The sequence below is a fragment of the Colobus angolensis genome, unplaced genomic scaffold, assembly GCF_000951035.1.
Source record: "Colobus angolensis palliatus isolate OR3802 unplaced genomic scaffold, Cang.pa_1.0 Scaffold3, whole genome shotgun sequence".
NCBI lineage: Eukaryota > Metazoa > Chordata > Mammalia > Primates > Cercopithecidae > Colobus > Colobus angolensis.
In genome coordinates, this window is record NW_012116265.1 from 28,367,714 (window position 1) to 28,386,012 (window position 18,299).

An 18,299-nucleotide genomic window follows, 5' to 3' on the forward strand; every position below is an offset into this window, starting at 1 on the left:
GGTGCAGCACACCAACATGGCACAAGTATACATATGTAACAAACCTGCACATTATGCATATGTACCCTAGAACTTAAAGTATAATAAAAAAAAGAATTTTTGTATTTCTAAATGTTACTGCAACCTCAGGAAGCTTCAGTGAGCTCATAAAGGCCAACAGCTGCTGGGGCAGTGACTGATGGAAATAACTTACCTGTAGGTATCTATACTGGAAGAAAAACTATTTTGGAGGGTGGGGATAATGTTGCAGAATTTTGCTCTAGTTCCCCTAAAACCAGGTTCTTGTCACATGACCAGGAAAATTTAGGGTTTTATTGGGCGAAAGGGGAAAAAAGTGAAAAAAAAGAAAAAACTCAGCAAAGCAAGATGGAGTTCTGCTGACAGGCCCCCCACCTCCCAGATTGAATCCTAGGCCACCACACAGGAAGAAGCCAGGCTCTTCCCGCTTGCCCGTGGCTCCACCCTGTTCCCCCAGTGCGCATGTGAGCATGTTCAGACAAGGCCCTGGGCAGGTTCCCTCATCTGCACAAAAGCATCTGATGTAAACACTTGTGGGGCGGGTTGGAGATTCTCTGGGGACCCCTTTTTATTTGCCTAGGCATTTGACTGTCTCATTGTGATTTTTAAAATTTGCCTTTCAAGGATGATACAAGTATTTTTGGGTACTTCAAGCTAAAGACTTTTTACAGAATCGGGCCAAAGTTGTATAATAATAATTGCTATTATTTGTTGAATACTTAATGGTACCACACACAGTGTTAAGTACCTTGCATATGTTAACTCATTTACTCCTCACAATAACCTTATGAACTATAAACAAATATCATTTTAATGTTACAGATTGGAAACTAAGGCATAGAGAGGGTTGCCCAGGGGACAGCTAAATAAGTAGCAGAGTGAAGATCCGGACAGACAGTCCGGCACCAAAGCTCATGTTTGTAGCTACTTAAAATTTGAAGACATAGAGAAGGAAGGATATCTAATTGATTCCTCTGTTTGGTAGGTGAGAATTAACTCTAAACAGTGATATTCATGTCTTATCTTTAGGTCACAGAGAAACAATGATCACTAAACAGGGTCGGATTAACAACTTTAGAAAAAGCTTTGGGGAAGACAGTTGTTTTTATGGAAGCCTGAACCATGCTGAATGGGCTAAAACTTGCTGTTGTAATATAATTCTATGTTGACTGGCTGGTCAGATTTGGTTCATTGCTGCAATCCACAATTACTTATCAAGCACTTACTACCTATTGGGAGCTATGCAGAGGAGTGAGGATAAAAGAGTGAATCAGGCAGACCTGGCCCCTGTCCTAAGGGAAGGGTTGTCTGTCCTTCGTTGGAAACAAAGCTTTAACCCATAGTTTGATAAAAGATGGATCCAAAGGTAATATTCTATATGGGCAAATAAGTCACTTGAAAAATTAGGGCAAGGATCCTTTAGCTTATAGAGTAAAAGAGTGAAGAGAGGCCACATCAACTATCAGAGTGAAAAGTCTGATAGTGCCCGGGATGGGATTGGTCTTGTGCTGCTCACTGCTCTGTTGAGTACAAGAGGGTGAGATTTCTGTGCAGATTATTCTCGAAAAAGTGTCAAGTACCTGTAGGCACTTTCAAAACCCATCTTTTGGTGTTGATACTGTTGGTCACCAAGTCAGTGCAAATTTTCAGTTGAGGGGAACAACTTGGGGGAAATCTCGGAGGAAGACTTGGAGCACAAGGAAAAGAAAAACAGAAAACATCCCTGGACTAGTATTAAAGTTCAGGGGACCTGCCAACAATCAGGCATTGACTTGGGCTAAAATTAGTGTCTGTTTTGGGGCGATCAGAATAGCTTTAATTAGACATTGGCCCAATTGGAAGAGTTTTATCTTGACTGAGAAAAGAGTAATTTCTCTATGATGAAAATCTAACTTTGAAACTCCTGATAGGTGACTTAGAACTTGCTATGGTACCAAAGGGCTCTCAAATTTGGAATGGAGTTAAGGTCAAGGCAAAATTTAATAATCCCTAATGGCTGGTGGGTTGTGTGCAGGTAAGGACCTAGAGGCTGCTTTCCATTGGGTCACAGGGTGACAAGGGGAGCGATAAGAGTAATTGAGGATAGATGGAAAATGTTAATCCACTTGCTGTAATTGAGGAGAATTTTTCTTCCTTTCGGTGATACTGATTGCTCAGGGGCAGATAGAAGGAGCAAAGGTATCACAAATGCTGAGTCTAAATTCTTTTGGTGTGTAGATAAACTTTAGTGGTTGTCCTTCTGCCTCACATTGATGAGGCAAAGCTGTTACATGAGAGTGACACGTTGTTCACAAACCTCAGGTACTTCTCTAAGCACTGAGGAGCTGCTGGGGCTGTCTTTCTAAAGATTTCCATCTGAAATGAGAAAGTTCCCTGGCCCTCCCTCACAGGACATGTGACGGGGTATGGCTCATCTGAGCATTTGAGCATCTGTGCTCAAATCCCTTACCGAATGGGAAGCACATAGATGGGCAGGTGCAGGAGCCGGGGCAAGTTCCCCTGGACTCTGGCCCCTCAGTAGCATCCAAGTGCAAGTGCCTGCAGCTCTCGAAACCCAAGTGGGCATATGTTACAGTGCACTCTTTTAGCCTTGCCAACCATGGACAGCTTAAGTGTTAACCAGCTCAATGCCCTCTTAGTATCCAGGTCTCTGTCCAGTGTCCAGGAAGAATCAGGTCACACATGGACTTGAAGGATGGTGAATGCAGAGGTTTGAGTGGTGGAGGTGGCTCTCAGTGGGATGGATGGGGAGCTGGAAAGGTGATAGAGTAGGAAGATAATCTTCCCCTGGAGTTCAGCTGTCCAGTGGCTGATCTCTCTGACTGTCCCCAGCCAAACTCCTCTTGACATTCAGATGCTCCTCTTCTCTCTACCATGCCGCTCTGCCATTCTGTTGCTCTTCTGTTCATCTCCTCATCTGCTTCTGGGGCCTGGCGTCTGGGGTTTACCTGGGTACAGGATAGGGGAGCGAGGTAGGCATGAAAACAGGAATGGCTTTTCCCGTATAGGGCCTCAGATTTCCAGGCTTGAGGGTGGGGCCTTTGCTGTGAACCACCTTCTTTTAACCAGTATTTCCCTGTCTCCTGTCCCTATCACATCCAGTTGGAGCCTTTTAAATTGTAACCTCCACTTCCCCAGATCATCCTAGCCTTCAGCAGGGTGTTCAGAGAATGTGAGTGATTATGACAGTGATAACAGAAACCACTTTTGGCAATGAGTTCCCAGTGGACCTGCTGGGACTTCAAGTTTCCCTCTTCCTTGGCCCAGTCCCTGGTAGCTTCTGTGTTCTACTGTAACTCTCCAGTGGATTCTTCTTGCCTGCTGTCCAGATAGAGTCAATTTGTCAAGGCAGGAGAATTGCAATAGAGAAAGAGTTTAATTCACACAGAGCCAGCTGAATGGGAGTTTTATTATTACTCAAATCGGTCTCCTTGAGAATTGGAGGGCTAGGGCTTTTCAAACGAAGTTTGGGGACGGGGTGCGGTTGGTCAGGCAATGGAGGCTCACTGCTGATTGGTTAGGGGGTGCAAGCATAGGGGTATGGGAAATGATCTTCCTGGACACTGAATAGCTTCTGGGTGGGGCCACAGGAACAGTTGGCAGGTCCAGGTGGAGTCATCATCGGTAGGTGGGTCCTTGGAGCCATAGATTTCAGATATGCAAAAAATCTGAGAAGATACCTCAAAAGGCCAGTCTTCCAATTCTACAATAGTGATTTTATCTGCAGGAGTAATTGGGGAAGTTGCATGTCTTCTGACCTCTGGAATAAAGGCTGTCAATCATTTTTGTCTACACCTTAACAGAATTCAGGCCCCCCTCCTTCCTATGAACCCAAAATATCTGAGACAGGTTTCATTAATTTAGAAATCTTATTTTGCAAAGATTAGGGATGCACCCATGACACACCCTCAGGAGGTCCTGAGGACCTGTGCCTAAGATGGGAGCGAGGGGAATTCCAGATCAGGTAGATTTAAACATATTCTGATTGTCAATTCATTGAAAGAGTTATTATCAGTAGAAAGGAATATCTGGATTAAGATTAGGGGTTGTGGAAACCAAGGTTTTATCATGCAGATAAAGCCTCCAGGTAAATGACAAATATAATAGATTTGATAATGACAGATAATGATGATAATGACAAATAGATAATAGATAATACATATAACAGATGATGACAAAGACAACGGATTGTAAATGTTTTGTAGCCGACTTAAGGTCTGTGTTGATTCCAGAGGGATATAATCAGGCACGTGTGACCCCCACTCCTCATCATGGCCTGAGCAGTCTTTCAGGTTAAATTTTAGAGTGCCCTGGCCAAGGAGGGAGTCCATTCAGATGGTGGCAGGGTTCAGGGGACTTTGAATTTCAGTTTTGGTTTACATTCTCCCAGGCTGGTGTTCTCTCAATAGCTTTACAAAAGCAGTTGAGTTTTGGGGAAGGGCTATTATCATTTAAAATATAAACTAAAAGTCTCCCAAAGATAGCCCAGGAATAGTTAAAGGTAGCTTAAAGACTAAAGGCACAAGAGGGATTGGTTAGATCAGATCTCCTCCACTGCCATAATTTTCTGACTGACACAAGTTTTGCAAAGGTGATTTCACTATGTGGCAGGCTTCAAGTTCTCCTGCAGCCACCAGTGCATAACCTGGCTCTTGTGACTGTGAAGTCACATTCCAACCTCTAGGAAAGTAACATTTCCTCTGCCATTCCCAAACCCTGCGTTTGACTCATTTGACTTCAAAAGATAGTGGGATTTGGGGAGAAGAGAGAAGAAGTTAAAAATTCTTGTTTCTGAGGTGAATATCCTTCTTTTGCAATCCTTCTCTCTGTCAAACCTGTGGGTTCCCTTCTTCCTGCTGTCATCTTCCTCTTCCTCATTAGATTAATTTGGGAGAAAGTCCATTTGGCTTTCTTTTGATAAATTGTGATGAGATGGGATAGTCCCCTTCACCCACTTCGTGTACGGGAACTGGCTTGTTTCACTCAGCCCACTGCTGGCCACTCCTCATAGGAGGAAGCGTGAGAGCAAGTGAGTGCAGAAACCAGGGTGAATGAATGCTGGAACCAGCCAGTCGCTCCTCTCTGGCAGGAGCAGACTCTGTGCGGGCCCTGCAGCAGCGTCCAAGCGTGTTACAACCAATGATATTTCAGTTCTGCCATCCGGGGATGGCCAAGTGCCAACCAGCTCAGTGAAGGGCGGGGGTGGGCAGACTCTGCCCTCTTGGCACCTGAGTTCTTGTCCAGCATCCAAGAAGAATCAGGTCACACAAACTGTTTGAAAGGTAGTGAATGTGGAAGACTTTGTTGAGTGGTGGGTGATTCTCAGTGGAAAGGGAAGCTGAAAAGGGGATGAGAGGTGATCTTTTCCTGAAGTCCACTGGTCTCTGGCTGGGCGCCTCTCTGAAGCCGCACCATCTGAAGTTAGCTGTGTCTAGCTGTAGTCTCCAGCACTAATTGCTTCTCTGTGTGACGCTCAGCTGCTTGTGTTGCTGTGCTAGCTGAAGTCTTTTATGGGCACAGGACAGAGGTGAGGCAGGCCAAAAAGGCAACATTTGGGTAGAAGAACCGGGTCAGCTCTTTTCACTTAGGGCCACAGTTCCAGGCTTAAGAGTGGAGTTTAGCTGGCAGCCCAGCCCTTTTGTATCAGTGGTAAGATGGGCCTGAGGCAGCCTCTTACTGGACAGGAGTCCCTGCTCTGCGTGTACTGCAAGCAGGGCCTAAAAGGGAGCAGAAGGAAGGTATAGAGGGACTGGAATGGACCAGGTGTTCAGAGCCTGAGAGATGTAACAGGTATGACTGGCTGGGGCTGGCATCACAGGCAGTAGAGAATTTACCAAGACAATTATAGATAAAGAAAGGCAGATTTATTAGAGAAAGTATGAAGATATGTTGCAGGAGTGCAGCAGGCAGCACAGCAGAGAAACAGCTGTCTGCAAAGAGGTAGGGGCTGGGGGAAGTTTTATAGGGTCACGCTGGAGGGGCTACCTGCAGACAAGGTCTGCATATAAGGTCATGATGCTGGGACTCCATGAAAGGAGTGAGGTATTTGGGAACAGGATGTCGTGCCAGTGGGACCTGGTGCCCTTTCCTCATTGTTACTTACTTATTTTATTAGGACTCCACAAGACAGAAATCCCCTTTCTTCCTATGTATGTCCCTCTGTGCTTCTCACCAACAGAGCAGTTAGAATGGATGCCTAAAGCAGGATGTCAGCCTTGGGGACAAAAACAGAGGGCCACTTGACCTGCTTCCAGCCCAGTTTACCAGCTGAGGATGAGGTTAGGCCGAATGTTCAGGGCCACCACGTATGATGGGTGTTTTGTGCATTTAAGACACAAAGGTCTTGACTGAGGGAGCAAAAAGCGGGGACTGGGTCCAGTTTATGTTCCTTTAATTAGGATGACTCTGTCTGGAGGAAGGGGCACAACACTGTGAGCCTAGGGATATTTGCCCAGAGAGGCCTCCTTTTCCTAATTTTCACTAAGGTGCTACATCAGCTGCCCTGCCTCTCAGAGGTGTTCATTGTGCCACTGATAGCCCTTAGTATCCTGCAGCAGCTGTTGTTGGAGGAGTTCAGGGTTTGGAATCATAGCTGTCTCTCTTTCCTTCAAATGCTAGTCATAATATACAGCTGCTGCTTTTGCCATGAGGATCTGTCTTGGCCTTTCTGTAGGGAACTGACTGACTTTGTAGGGAACTGACTGACTTTGTTGGGAAGTTTAACACTTTCTGATTCTCTTCCTTTATGTGTGCAACAGGGATTCTCAGGAACATTTTTCATCTGGAAATGTAAGGATTTGGAGAGCTGATTCTCGGAGACTATGGGTTAGCAAGGCTTACACTGTTCCACTCCCAAGAGAAAATTTTAGGTAATCAAAGGAATAGAACAAAACCAGGATGGGGTGAGGGTTTTATTCTTCATGCCTTACACAATGTCATTGAACTTTTGCATGATCAATACCTGTAGAATATCTGTCAGAAAATAGAGGCCACCTACTTCTTGGAGCACCACATGACAAAGAAAAAGCTTTAATGTATGGCACCTGTTAAACATCTTTTGGTGTAAATGAAAGAGATTGGTCACTTCCAGGGGGACGCGGGGAGCAGCTGGTGTCTGCAGATCTTTTCCTTACACAAACCTCTTTCATTCAGCTTTCCCAAGACAAGTGGCAGGCAGGTCTCATATCTCTATTCTGATGTTTGATGCCATTCAAGGAGCAATCTCATTAAAGAAAAAGGCTGAGAAACAAGTTTGAGTATTATCTGACTGTAATTTGACATTATCATGAGTTGAAAATGACAGAATTTTGTTGAACAAAAACCCATTTGACTGATGTGTGTCTCTTCTAGTTCTGAGCATTTCAGTCATTGTTTTATAAAAATAATTTTATTTACTTGAGGTTTGGCAAAGAGAAAGAGAAACTATTTACTCTTTAAGGCAAGAATTGACTTATAAAGAGTATATGACCTGTTTTATTTTTTGCACAAATTTATGCAGTACATGTGCAACTTTGTTATGTGCATAGGTTGGGTTGTTGTCAAGTCATAACTTTTAGTGTATATTCCTCACCCAAATAACATACATTAAACCCATTAACTAATTTGTCATCATTCATTCTCCTCCCAACACCCTCCCACCCTGCCACTCTTCTGAGTCTTCATTGTGCAACATCCCACTCCCTACATCTATGTGTACATATGTTTTAGCACCCACTTATGAGTGAGAACACGTAATGTTTGACTTTCTGTGCCTGGATGGTTTCACTTCAGATAATGTGACCTGTTTTGTTTTGTTTCCTTTCCAGAAACTCTTTATATCTTTTCCTATCTCCAGTGCTTTAAACTGTCATGATTATATGCCTTGGTCTTTTCCATGTATTGTGTTGAGAGCTTGGTGAGCCTTTTAATGTGAAAGTTTATGTCCTATGGTCTGCGACATTTATCTCTTTTACATTTCTTTGAAAATCTTGTCCCCCTCTGTTTACTCTGTTTTATCCTCTGGAGCTCAGAAGATTCAGATGTTGGATTTCCTGAATTAAACCCCTAATTCATTCAAAAATATTTTTTTCTCATGATTTTACTTAGTTAACCATCTTTAACATTTTTTAATATTTTATTTATCTTTTATTCATGAACTATTTTTAAACATTTTAAGACAAACCCAAACTTACAGGAAAGTTACAGATACAACAGAAATAATTTTTTTCCTAGTCCATTTGAAGGCAAATTGTGAACATGACACATCATGACATCTCACTGCTTTAGTCTGTATTTCCTGCAAACAAGGACGTTCCCCCACAAAAACACAAGATAAGCATAACAATTAGAAAATTAACATTTGTACATGACTGCCATCTAATTCTCAGACCCCAGTTCAGTTTTTCTGTTTTCCTCAATCATGTCCTCGACAGCAAAAAGATCCAGTTCAGAATCACATGTTGCAGTTAGTCATTTCTCTTTCATCTTCTTAATCTAATTTTTCCTTCATGACTTTGACACTTTGGAAAAGCACAGGCCAATTGTTTTGTAGACTTTCCCTCAAATTGGATTTGCCTGATGCTTTCTCTTGATTTGATTCAGGTAATGCATCTTAGGTAGTAGATATCACAGACGGGCCTCAGAGCATGCTCACTACATCTGCTCAGGTGGTGCGTGATTTTAATTTGTCCTATCCCTGATGATATTCTCCTTGATCCTTTGATTAAGGAGGTATCTGCCACATTTCTCTGTAAAGTTTCACTTTTTTCCTTTGTAATTAACAAGTGTTTTATGGAAAGGAATTTTGACACTCTGTAAATACCCTTTTCTTCATCAAACTTCCCATATAGTCAGTATTTATGTGGGTATGACTCATGGTTTCCTATTATGTTCAGTGGATTATAATCCCTTACCATCATTACTGGTTTTGATGTTCAGAATGTCCGCAATCTGAGCTGCTTTTGGATCTTTTGATGTGTTGCATCATTCTTTGAGAGCTTTCTTACTTTTAGGCATACAAAATATTCCAGACTCACCTTAGTGTTGGAATTAGCCATCTTTCTAGTGGTCAATGGTATTTAGAAGTTGAGATTTGAGTGCTGTGTTTATTGCTATTGGGGCACTGCCAGGCCCTCTCAGAGGGTAATACACACAATACACACACAAATGCACAAACAGTATATACATAACTATATATACATTTTTATTCCTATATCTATCTATAGTGAAACAATATATAGGTTCATTCCAATACCTCTAATACCATAAGGTTTATTCTAGTTTTCTCTTTTTCCATATTTTAACTTCCTTCTCTGAGAGTGATATCTTTAACATCTTTACTTATCTGGTCAATGGCTTTATGTAACCAATTCCCAATCAAAGCCATCTTCCCCTCATCCATGAGGATATCTGCCTCATCCTGGTCAGGATCTGACTCCCTGTGCCAGGCTGCCGCTGACCCCCCAACTATGTGGATATCTTCCTCACCCCTCTCGTGCTCAGACACCCCAAGCAGGGCTTCTGACCCTGCATAGATACTATTTCAGGGTTACCCTGCACCAGGCCACCACACCCCCATACCCCCAGGTAAAGCTCCAATTCCTGCACTGAGCCACCACATCCCCTCCCCTCCCTTAGCCACCACACATGTAGCCTCCATACTTTTCTCAGCCTCATCTCATGGTTTTGAGACAGAATTGTTCATAAAGGGAAAAAGAAGAAAATCTCTTGATCTTTTTATTTTGCCTTCTAGAGTCTCTCTTTTCCTTTACCTTCCAATCTTTCTATTAAACTTTTAAAAATCTATGACTTTTTTTTAAAGACAGGGTCTTGCTTTGTCACCCAGGCTGGAGTGCAGTGGCACAATCATAGCTCACTACAGCCTTGAACTTGGGGGCTTAAGTGATTCCGCCTGCCTTAGTCTCTCAAGTAGCCCAAGTGTGTGTCACCACGCCCAGCTAATTTTTAAAATTATTTTTAGGGATAGAATCTCACTATGTTGCCCAGGCTAGTCTCAGACTCCTGGCCTCAAGCGATCCTCCCTCCTTGGCCTCCCAAAAAGCTAGGATTACAGTCATGAGCGGACATTGATAGCAGTGGCAGGCCCTCCAGAGCGGCTGCTGCCATCTACCAGCTGCAGCTGGAGGCATGGGTGGTGGTGGCAGGAGTGACTGCAGGAGCAGTAGTGGCCACGGTGGACCCCTGTGCCTCGTGTCCCTGAGGCAGCTGACTATGCCACCCCCATCATCTCACAGCCGGGCAGGACCCGCTTCCAGACCCAGAGCCTCCGCTGCAGCCTCAGTCTTGCTCCCTGCTTCATCTCGGGAGCCTGTGAGCAACCGGCGGAAGGCACAGCCGGGACTTATTGGGACAACCCTGAGAGCGTCAGGTTCATTTGTATGGGGCTGGCCAGGGCCGCCATGCCACCTGCATCTTGTCCACCGATGCTGCAGGGAAAATGTGGACAGGAGGTGGGCAGTCCCTAGAGCCTGCCCCTGGGAGCCCCTCAGAGCCCACTGCCCTGGGAGCCGCAGTGATGGGAGCGGACTGAGTTGTCCGCTGGTGGGGGGAGCAGCACAGTCAGGCATGGAGGGGCGGGCAGAGAGGGGCCTCGAGGCGGAGGTGTGTCCAGGGTGGTGGTGCGCTCCATTCTCCACGGAACTAGCAGGGGCTGGGAGCAGGCAGGAGCCCCACCTTCCCAGGTGCAGCTGCAGCCACCCAAGTCATGGCTGCAGACCCAGGCATCTCTGCACTCTCAGGGTCGGGAAGCTCCCCCGCCCTGCCCCCGCAGGCTCAGAGGTGTCTGCTCCTGCTCCCTGGCCTCTCCCCACTCCCTGCACCTGCTCTGATCTTGGAGCAAGGTTGTAGCCTAGCCTGCACGCTGCCGCAGCCCGGGCAGGTGTGTGCACGCTCGAGGCAGCGTGGACATGCCAGCCCCCTGCCTCCTTGCCCTGCTGGACTTTGGGCGCCAAAGAGCACAAGAGGGAGTCCAGGTGGGCCTGAGGGCAGCTCGGTGCTGGCCTACAGGTGCCTATTGGCCCAAACAGCCTGAACGCCATGAATGGCAGTAGAAGGCAAACAGGCAGAAGGGGACGGGTCCTCTGTGAATCCCCACCTTCAAGCTGGGGAGCGCTTGAACCCCGAGGGCGGGGCTGCAGTTCCCATAAACCATAGTGGGAACTTGTCGTGCTTTTTCCAGGCCCGCCCATCGACCAATCAGCGTGCACTTCCTCACCTCTAAGACCCATAAAAAGCCTGGGACTCAGCCAGACCCAAAGAGATGACTGGAGACCAGCTGCAGAGAGATGGTGTCTACCCTAGGGTCTCCTCTCTGCTGGGAGCTGAACACTCCTGAGGATGACCTGCCCAGCAGAGAGGAGCTACCCTCTCTGCTAAGAGCTGAGCACTCATTGGGACACCGTTGGGACACCGAGAGGGGTTGCCCACTGTGGGTCTCCTGTGAGCTGTTTGTTACTCAGTAAACCTCCTCTTTGTCTTGCTCACCCTCCACTTGTCTGTGTACCTCATTCTTCCTGGACTCAGGACAAAAACCTGGGACCTGACAGATGGCAGAGCTAAAAGAGCTGTAATACAAACAGGACTGAAACATGCCCTTTGCTCACCATGTTGTGGGCAACAAGGAGCAAAGAGAGGAGAAAAGAGCTGTAGCCCTTCAGGTAGCCCAGACCTAAGAGCTTGCCAAGCTGGGGCTGTGACACCCTCTTTAGGGCTCTGTGATTCCTGGTGTCTCCAAGCTTCTGGGTGACAATATGTTCCCTGGTGTCAGCCGTAGAAGCTGCCTATGGTATGCCTGTTCCAGCTGCTGCCTCACAGGGAACCAGCCCCTTTGCCGGTGCCTGGGGCTACCCACCCCACTGGAGCCAGCATGCCTGGTTGTGTGCAGTGGCCGGACCCCATGCTCACTTGCTTACACACTCCTCACCGCCCCAGTCACCCTTGGCAGGTGTGGGATCAGGCCAGAAGCCTGAGCTGAGCACAGCCTGCAGGGGCCGAGCCAAACTTGGGCAAAGGCACCACTGGCCACAAAAGTTTCCAGCTGGAAAAGCAACAGCCCAAGGATCCCATAACATACTTTTAATCCTCAAGAGCTCTTTCTTGTTCTCTGAGATGGAGTCTCGCTCTGTCACACAGGCTGGAGTGCAGTGGCGCGATCTTGGCTCACTACAAGCTCCGCCACCCGGGTTCACGCCATTCTCCTGCCTCAGCCTCCCGAGTAGCTGGGACTATATGTGCCTGCCACCACGTCCGGCTGATTTTTTGTATTTTTAGTAGAGACGGCATTTCACTGTGTTAGCCAGGATGGTCTCGATCTCCTGACCTCGTGATCCACCCACCTTGGCCTCCCAAAGTGCTAGGATTACAGGCGTGAGCCACCGCGCCCGGCTGAGTGTTCTTTTTAAATAGCACTCTGATCTTGTTTAACAATTATATTCCTTCTCTGTCTTTTTATCTGTTGCTTTTCTTTTCTCCTATTCTCTGCATTGTTTCTGAGAGTTCTAAATTTCTTTTTTTATTGTTTATTATAATTTCTCTCTTTCATGTGGGAGACTTCCTCAAATACCTGTTGATGACCTGTCCATTTGTATTTAAGAATGAGCTAATAAAAAGCCAAATGCAGGTACTATGTATGGATGAGACCTGCCAGCCAATTGAACTCACCATGACAAAGACCTCTCTTATGACTCCTTGGTTCCCTTGTATCACAAGACACCCCTACACTTAAGCTTCCCTATGTCACAAGTTACATCTAACCATAAAAAAGAAATAGTTATTAGGAAGAAATCCTTGACAGCTTTCTCAAGTTACTAATCCATTTCTGCATAAATGTTCCATGCAAAGACATAGAAGAGAACATCTAAAACTTCTTAGACTTGAGAAGGCTGAGGAGTTGAATCTCTGAGATATTGAACTTCTGCATTTCTTCCTCTTCTAAGCAGATTTTAGTAAATGTAAATTATAATCCAAAATTTGAGTCTTTATTTACAAACTAACTATAGGATATAGATGTGTGTGTGTGTGTGTGTGTGTGTACACAGATTTATCTTCTAGTTCTGTCTGCTGAGAAGACCTTGAATTAATGATACCCTTGTAACTAAAGGCACATTTAGAATCAACATTAGTTTTTAAATTTCATTCTCCAGTAAAAGCAGTGAGAGCTCCTTGGCGAAATGGCTCATTTTAGGCTAGGTTAGAAAAAGTACAAGGTAAACCTGGAACGTCTTATGTTTCCAGAAAGTAAGAAAGTACTCAAAAATTGTTAGGGATATGTCAAAAGGACAGAAAAGCCTATTTTAAAAAGTTTTCACTGGTCATATTTGGGACAATTTGAACAACAAAATAAATAATGAGAATAATGGAAAATAACCCATAGAATAAGAGAAATGTCCCTGAGTCCATACTGATATAGATACTTTAATAAATAAATAACAGAGGAAAGACAAGAAAGCTCTCACTGTAGAATTTCAAATAAAAATGTAGAAGGAGTTATGGAGAAAAAGAAAATCATCATTTGGCACTCACCAGAGTAATAGTTGTTGCACACAAGAACCATCAATGCATGCTAAAACTAGTGGGTCAAAATTTGTTGAGAAACAGAATATGTTGCTCCCTATAATATGATTAACTAATTTAAAAAGCAATGTTAGGGTGGAGAGGCCTGGCAGACATCACATTAACCAAGTGATCAAAGTTAACCTCACTAGTAATGAGATATGTGGACATTATGTCCTTCCTGATATGGTGCACTGAGAAGGAACATTCTCCAAGGCAACTGACTAGTACTTTTTAAAATTATTAAAGTCATTCAAGACAAAGAAATAATGAAGATCTGTCTTAAATTAGGAAAAACTAAGGAGACACAAGAACTAAGTGCAGTGTGCTGTATTAAGTCCTGGACCAGAAAAGTAAAATTGGTAAGATTTCACTAATGGCTTAAATTAATTAATAGTATAGTATTAACGTTAATTTCCTGATTCTGATAATTATATTATAGTTATATAAAACATTAACATTTGGAGAAGCTGGGTGAAGGGTGTATGTACTATACTTGCAACATTTTTAGTAAGTCAAATTGTTTCCAAATGAAAATTGTTTAAATTTTTTAAATAAGATAATTAAATCAGGGCCCTACCTTGCTTTTACACAGCCCTGAAACATCATCATAGATAAGTCTTTCACCGGTGTTGTTCATTTTCTCCAAAGAACCTCTCTGCCAGCCTTCTGGGAGGGGATGAAGAAGGCACTTAGAGTTTCATTATTTATTCAATGTGTAGATGTTCATGCAATTCTCTCCTTTTCATTTAGTGCTTTACCCTTTATTGAGCCTTGTGTTTCTAGGTCTGAGACCTTTATGGCTCAGTTTCTCCAAGGAGTATGCTTCTTGTTTCCTGTAATAGGTAGAGCAGGGCTGGCCATGTGGCTTCCTGGGGTAGGAGAAAGGATGGGACTCGGCTCTAAATGCTTCTCATGAAGAATTTTACCAGTTAGGTTGTTTTCAGTCCCACTCCTTGACTTCCCCTTCAGAGATACCCAGTGCCTCCAAACCCAAAATTTTTAGGGGCTGCATGGTACAAGTCAGCTTGCTTCTCACTGGCCATCCCTCTGAAGGCAGCTGGACTTAGACTTTCTCTGTGAGTCATCACTCACCCATTCACCTTCCATTGTCCTGCTCTTTATTGTCTCCCTGTCCATTCTCTTTGTCTATAGGGTTTATTCCTTTAGGTGTCTGTATGGTCATTTTAGAGACATTGCAGTGGAAAGCAAAGATAAATGCATGCTTCTAATTTCCAGGCCTTACTGAAAGTTCTCAAAATATTTTGTATCTTTTCTCTGAGCAAGTCCATCTGCTCCTCGTGCAAAATGGATTTGGGCTAATGCTGTAACATTCAGAATTCTGAAGCGATATATGAAGACTAGGTTCCTCCTTTGGACCCTTGCAACCTTGAGGGTCACCTGACTTTGGCATTTAAAAAGGTCTCTAGTCATATGAAAGACCAATGTAGGTTTTCATTTCAGAAACTAGCGTCTGTCAAATATTCAGGCAATAGACCTCCAGGTGTATTGTAGAGGGGACTTTTTTCTGGGGGCTTGCAGATACAGGGTCATTTAACTAAGCCTTGAGATACAGCCACTCTGTGAAGGGAGGGAGTAGAAAGTGAAGAGGAAACGTAACATGGCTAAGAGCATGAGCTTTGGAGCTAGACATTCTGAGTTCAAATCTCCCCTCAGCCACTTGCTTGCTGTATGTTCTTGAACAAGTTATTTATCCCTTAATATATTCAAGTTATTTACCTATAAAATGGGTATAACAATACTCACCCCATTGGTTCATTATGAGGATTAAATAATACCATGTGTATAAAACATAAATGTTACCTAATTTTATTACTATACCCTATTAAAATGGTTTACTTACTGGACCTTGCAAGGATGACAGAAGCAAATAGTAGGGAAAAAAATAGTGTGCTTGTTTAAGAGACAAACCATGATAATCTTGCCATTTGGAACCGAGGTGGAAAGCATGGACTGGGCGCACTGCTCCCCTGGATGCTCTGAGCTGGTTTTGGTGTCTGAGCTATTCAAGCTGCAGGGATCACCTTCCCACTCTGTGCTCTTCCCTGCCCGTGATACTGTTCTCTCCTTAGCAAACCAGAGACCTTTCAGGTGAGGCTTCTTGGCAAAAAGGACCATTTTTGTTCTCCTTTGGAGTCTGTTTGGCAAATAATCCCTGTCTCCTTTTTTTTTTTTTTTTTTGGAGGTTTAAACCCATGTGTATCTTTGGTGTAGAGCACTGACTACCTGACCCAAGGCCTTTACTCAGGATGAGAAGCCATGCCTGAAGGAAGCAGCAGGACTTCTGGCCTAGGCAGCTGCATTTGAGTGGGGCCATTAGATACATAGGAATGTTGTCCAGGGTCTTAGAGAACGCTCTGTTTCTCTTTCTCTCTCTCAAGTTCTCTCTCTCTCTCTTGCTCTTTACTTTCCTTCTTGTGTAGTTCATAGAAGGAGGGGTTCATAAGCTCCATCCTACATGGTTAGCTGGTGGTTGCCAGGGGGTCTTCTGGATCAAAGAGGTCATGGATAGGTGGAGTCTGCTCTTGAATTTTAGTAGATTCCCTCCAGGAAAGTTATATGGCTGCCAAGAAAGATTCTGTTACAACAGTAAGAAGAGCAGCTGTTGTCTCCATGACTGTTGTTCCAGAAACTCGTAACAGCATGAACCTTGGTTTTAACATTCTTCTAGAGGGGCTTGGAGAAGACATTTTAAAACTGGCAAATGTTTTTAATCATAACAGGGTGTGTGTTCACCAAGGAGCCTGCAGAAACCATGGGGGATACAGAATATGACTAGAAGCCTTGCAATTTCTATAGAGAGCAAAGCGGGGGAAGAGAAGTGATGGTTGTTGTCTTAGAAAACAGAAGTTAACTTCTCTTAAGAATATATTTTGGGGAATAAGATTGTTTTCACTCACACACAGGCAAATATTTTTAAACACATGTTCTCCCTAATCCATGGGTAAAACGTCTTAAAGGAAACAGACCCACTTCATGCACATAGGTGACTAGCACAGATCACCTCTTGTAAGTGCTACTTTTTCTATTGCAGATGGAAATTTCTGAAATCCATTAAATGGTACTGTTTTCAGGCCACAGAAGATGATTTTGATGCAAATGGATGTGAAAGTCTTTCTGTACAGCATAAGCAAAGGATTTGAGCTCTGGTTTTAAGTACTGCGGTCCATAGAACACGTCTATAGTTCCTTCATTTAGACCCGGTCACTGGGTAGGGCCCACCAAGTAGTTGATTGCATGTAAGAAAGCACCCAACCCTTTTGTTCCTATATGAAGTTGAAAAATCAAACACAATTAGAGAAATGATAATTCCAACTTCCCTGACTACGTAACATTAACCAGTCCCAAAGAATGGTGAATCTAAGGAGCATCTTGAGCAAATAAATGGTCTTACAACATTTAACATGTAGGATATTCTATTTTAAAACGAAGATCTAAGGCTACTGTGAGGAAGCATTAAAGGGTTCAGCTGGCTGCCCACACAGGCTTCTTGGAGTATCCTTTAGCAGGGACATCTTTGTCCAGTATCTGAATCTTCAGCATCAGTATGTACAGATGTGCCCTAGCTCTCAAGTATGGAGGAACATTTTCCAAATGCATAAGACACTGATTTTCAAACATATTAACATAGGACTTCTACAAGGAGAGACCAGGCTTTTCAGTAATTGGATACTTAGTCCACCTGTCTGTGTCATCTCCCTCTCAGTGTCTTCCCTGGAGACCACAAGGTTCCTTGGTGAACTTAGAGAGGAGAATGGATTACCTAGTTTCATGGGACCAGCATGTCACAAGAACTGGAAGTCTTGTCCCAGTTCCACAGGAAAAGGCACTTTTCTAGCAACCAGAAACCATGAATTAGTCAGACTACTGGTCAGACCGATTTTTAAAACCCTGACCAGGACTTCTCTATTTATCTCCTGTCCCTAGGGTCTTTGGAGAGCTTTACATTTGCATTTGTCATTAGCGTGCCACAATTTTCAAAACTGTAGCTTACTCAATAAGCTAAAGTTCATTTGAGATGAGAAGTTTCCTGTGGAGACACAGAAGACACCCGGGGCCCTTCGCAACATTCGGGAGACACTCCAGGCTTATCGGTAATGTTTGCCAAACACATCTCTGAGTGTGGATGACTCACAGGGGAGGAAGAGCTGTTGGGGACTAATCCCATGCATTGCATATTGATTTGTCACTTTGTGTTTTCAAAGATGTCATTTTCTGACTTGTTTCTAAATCCTAGTGCCAATTTTAGGGACTTTTCTGACTATCCAGAATTATATTTTGTAGGATATTTATTGGATCACCAGGGAAACAACTTGTTATAATTCTACTTAGTCAAGCTGCATACGTACGAAATCAAAAATAAGAAATAAAACAAACCATGGCTTACCCCCATCAGCTTCATTCATAGGAGTGTAGCCTCTTGAGATTCTTCTAACTTAAAGTGGGGATGGGAGGAATGTTTAGGATGCCTCGCATACCAGTCTGCCATCCAGATGCATTCATGATGAAGTGTCTCACCCGTCTTCAGCCAATCAGCAGCCTGAGGGTACTTGACCCTGGTATTTGACCATTGTCTGTTCATACCTGTCTGGAGACTTCATGGCCTCTCTGAGAAGCTCTGAGTCTGCTTCTTGGGTACACAGTGGCAAACCACTGAGATGGACTGGGACCTGATGAAAACTGCAAATGCAGCTGGAAACAGTCAACTTTGC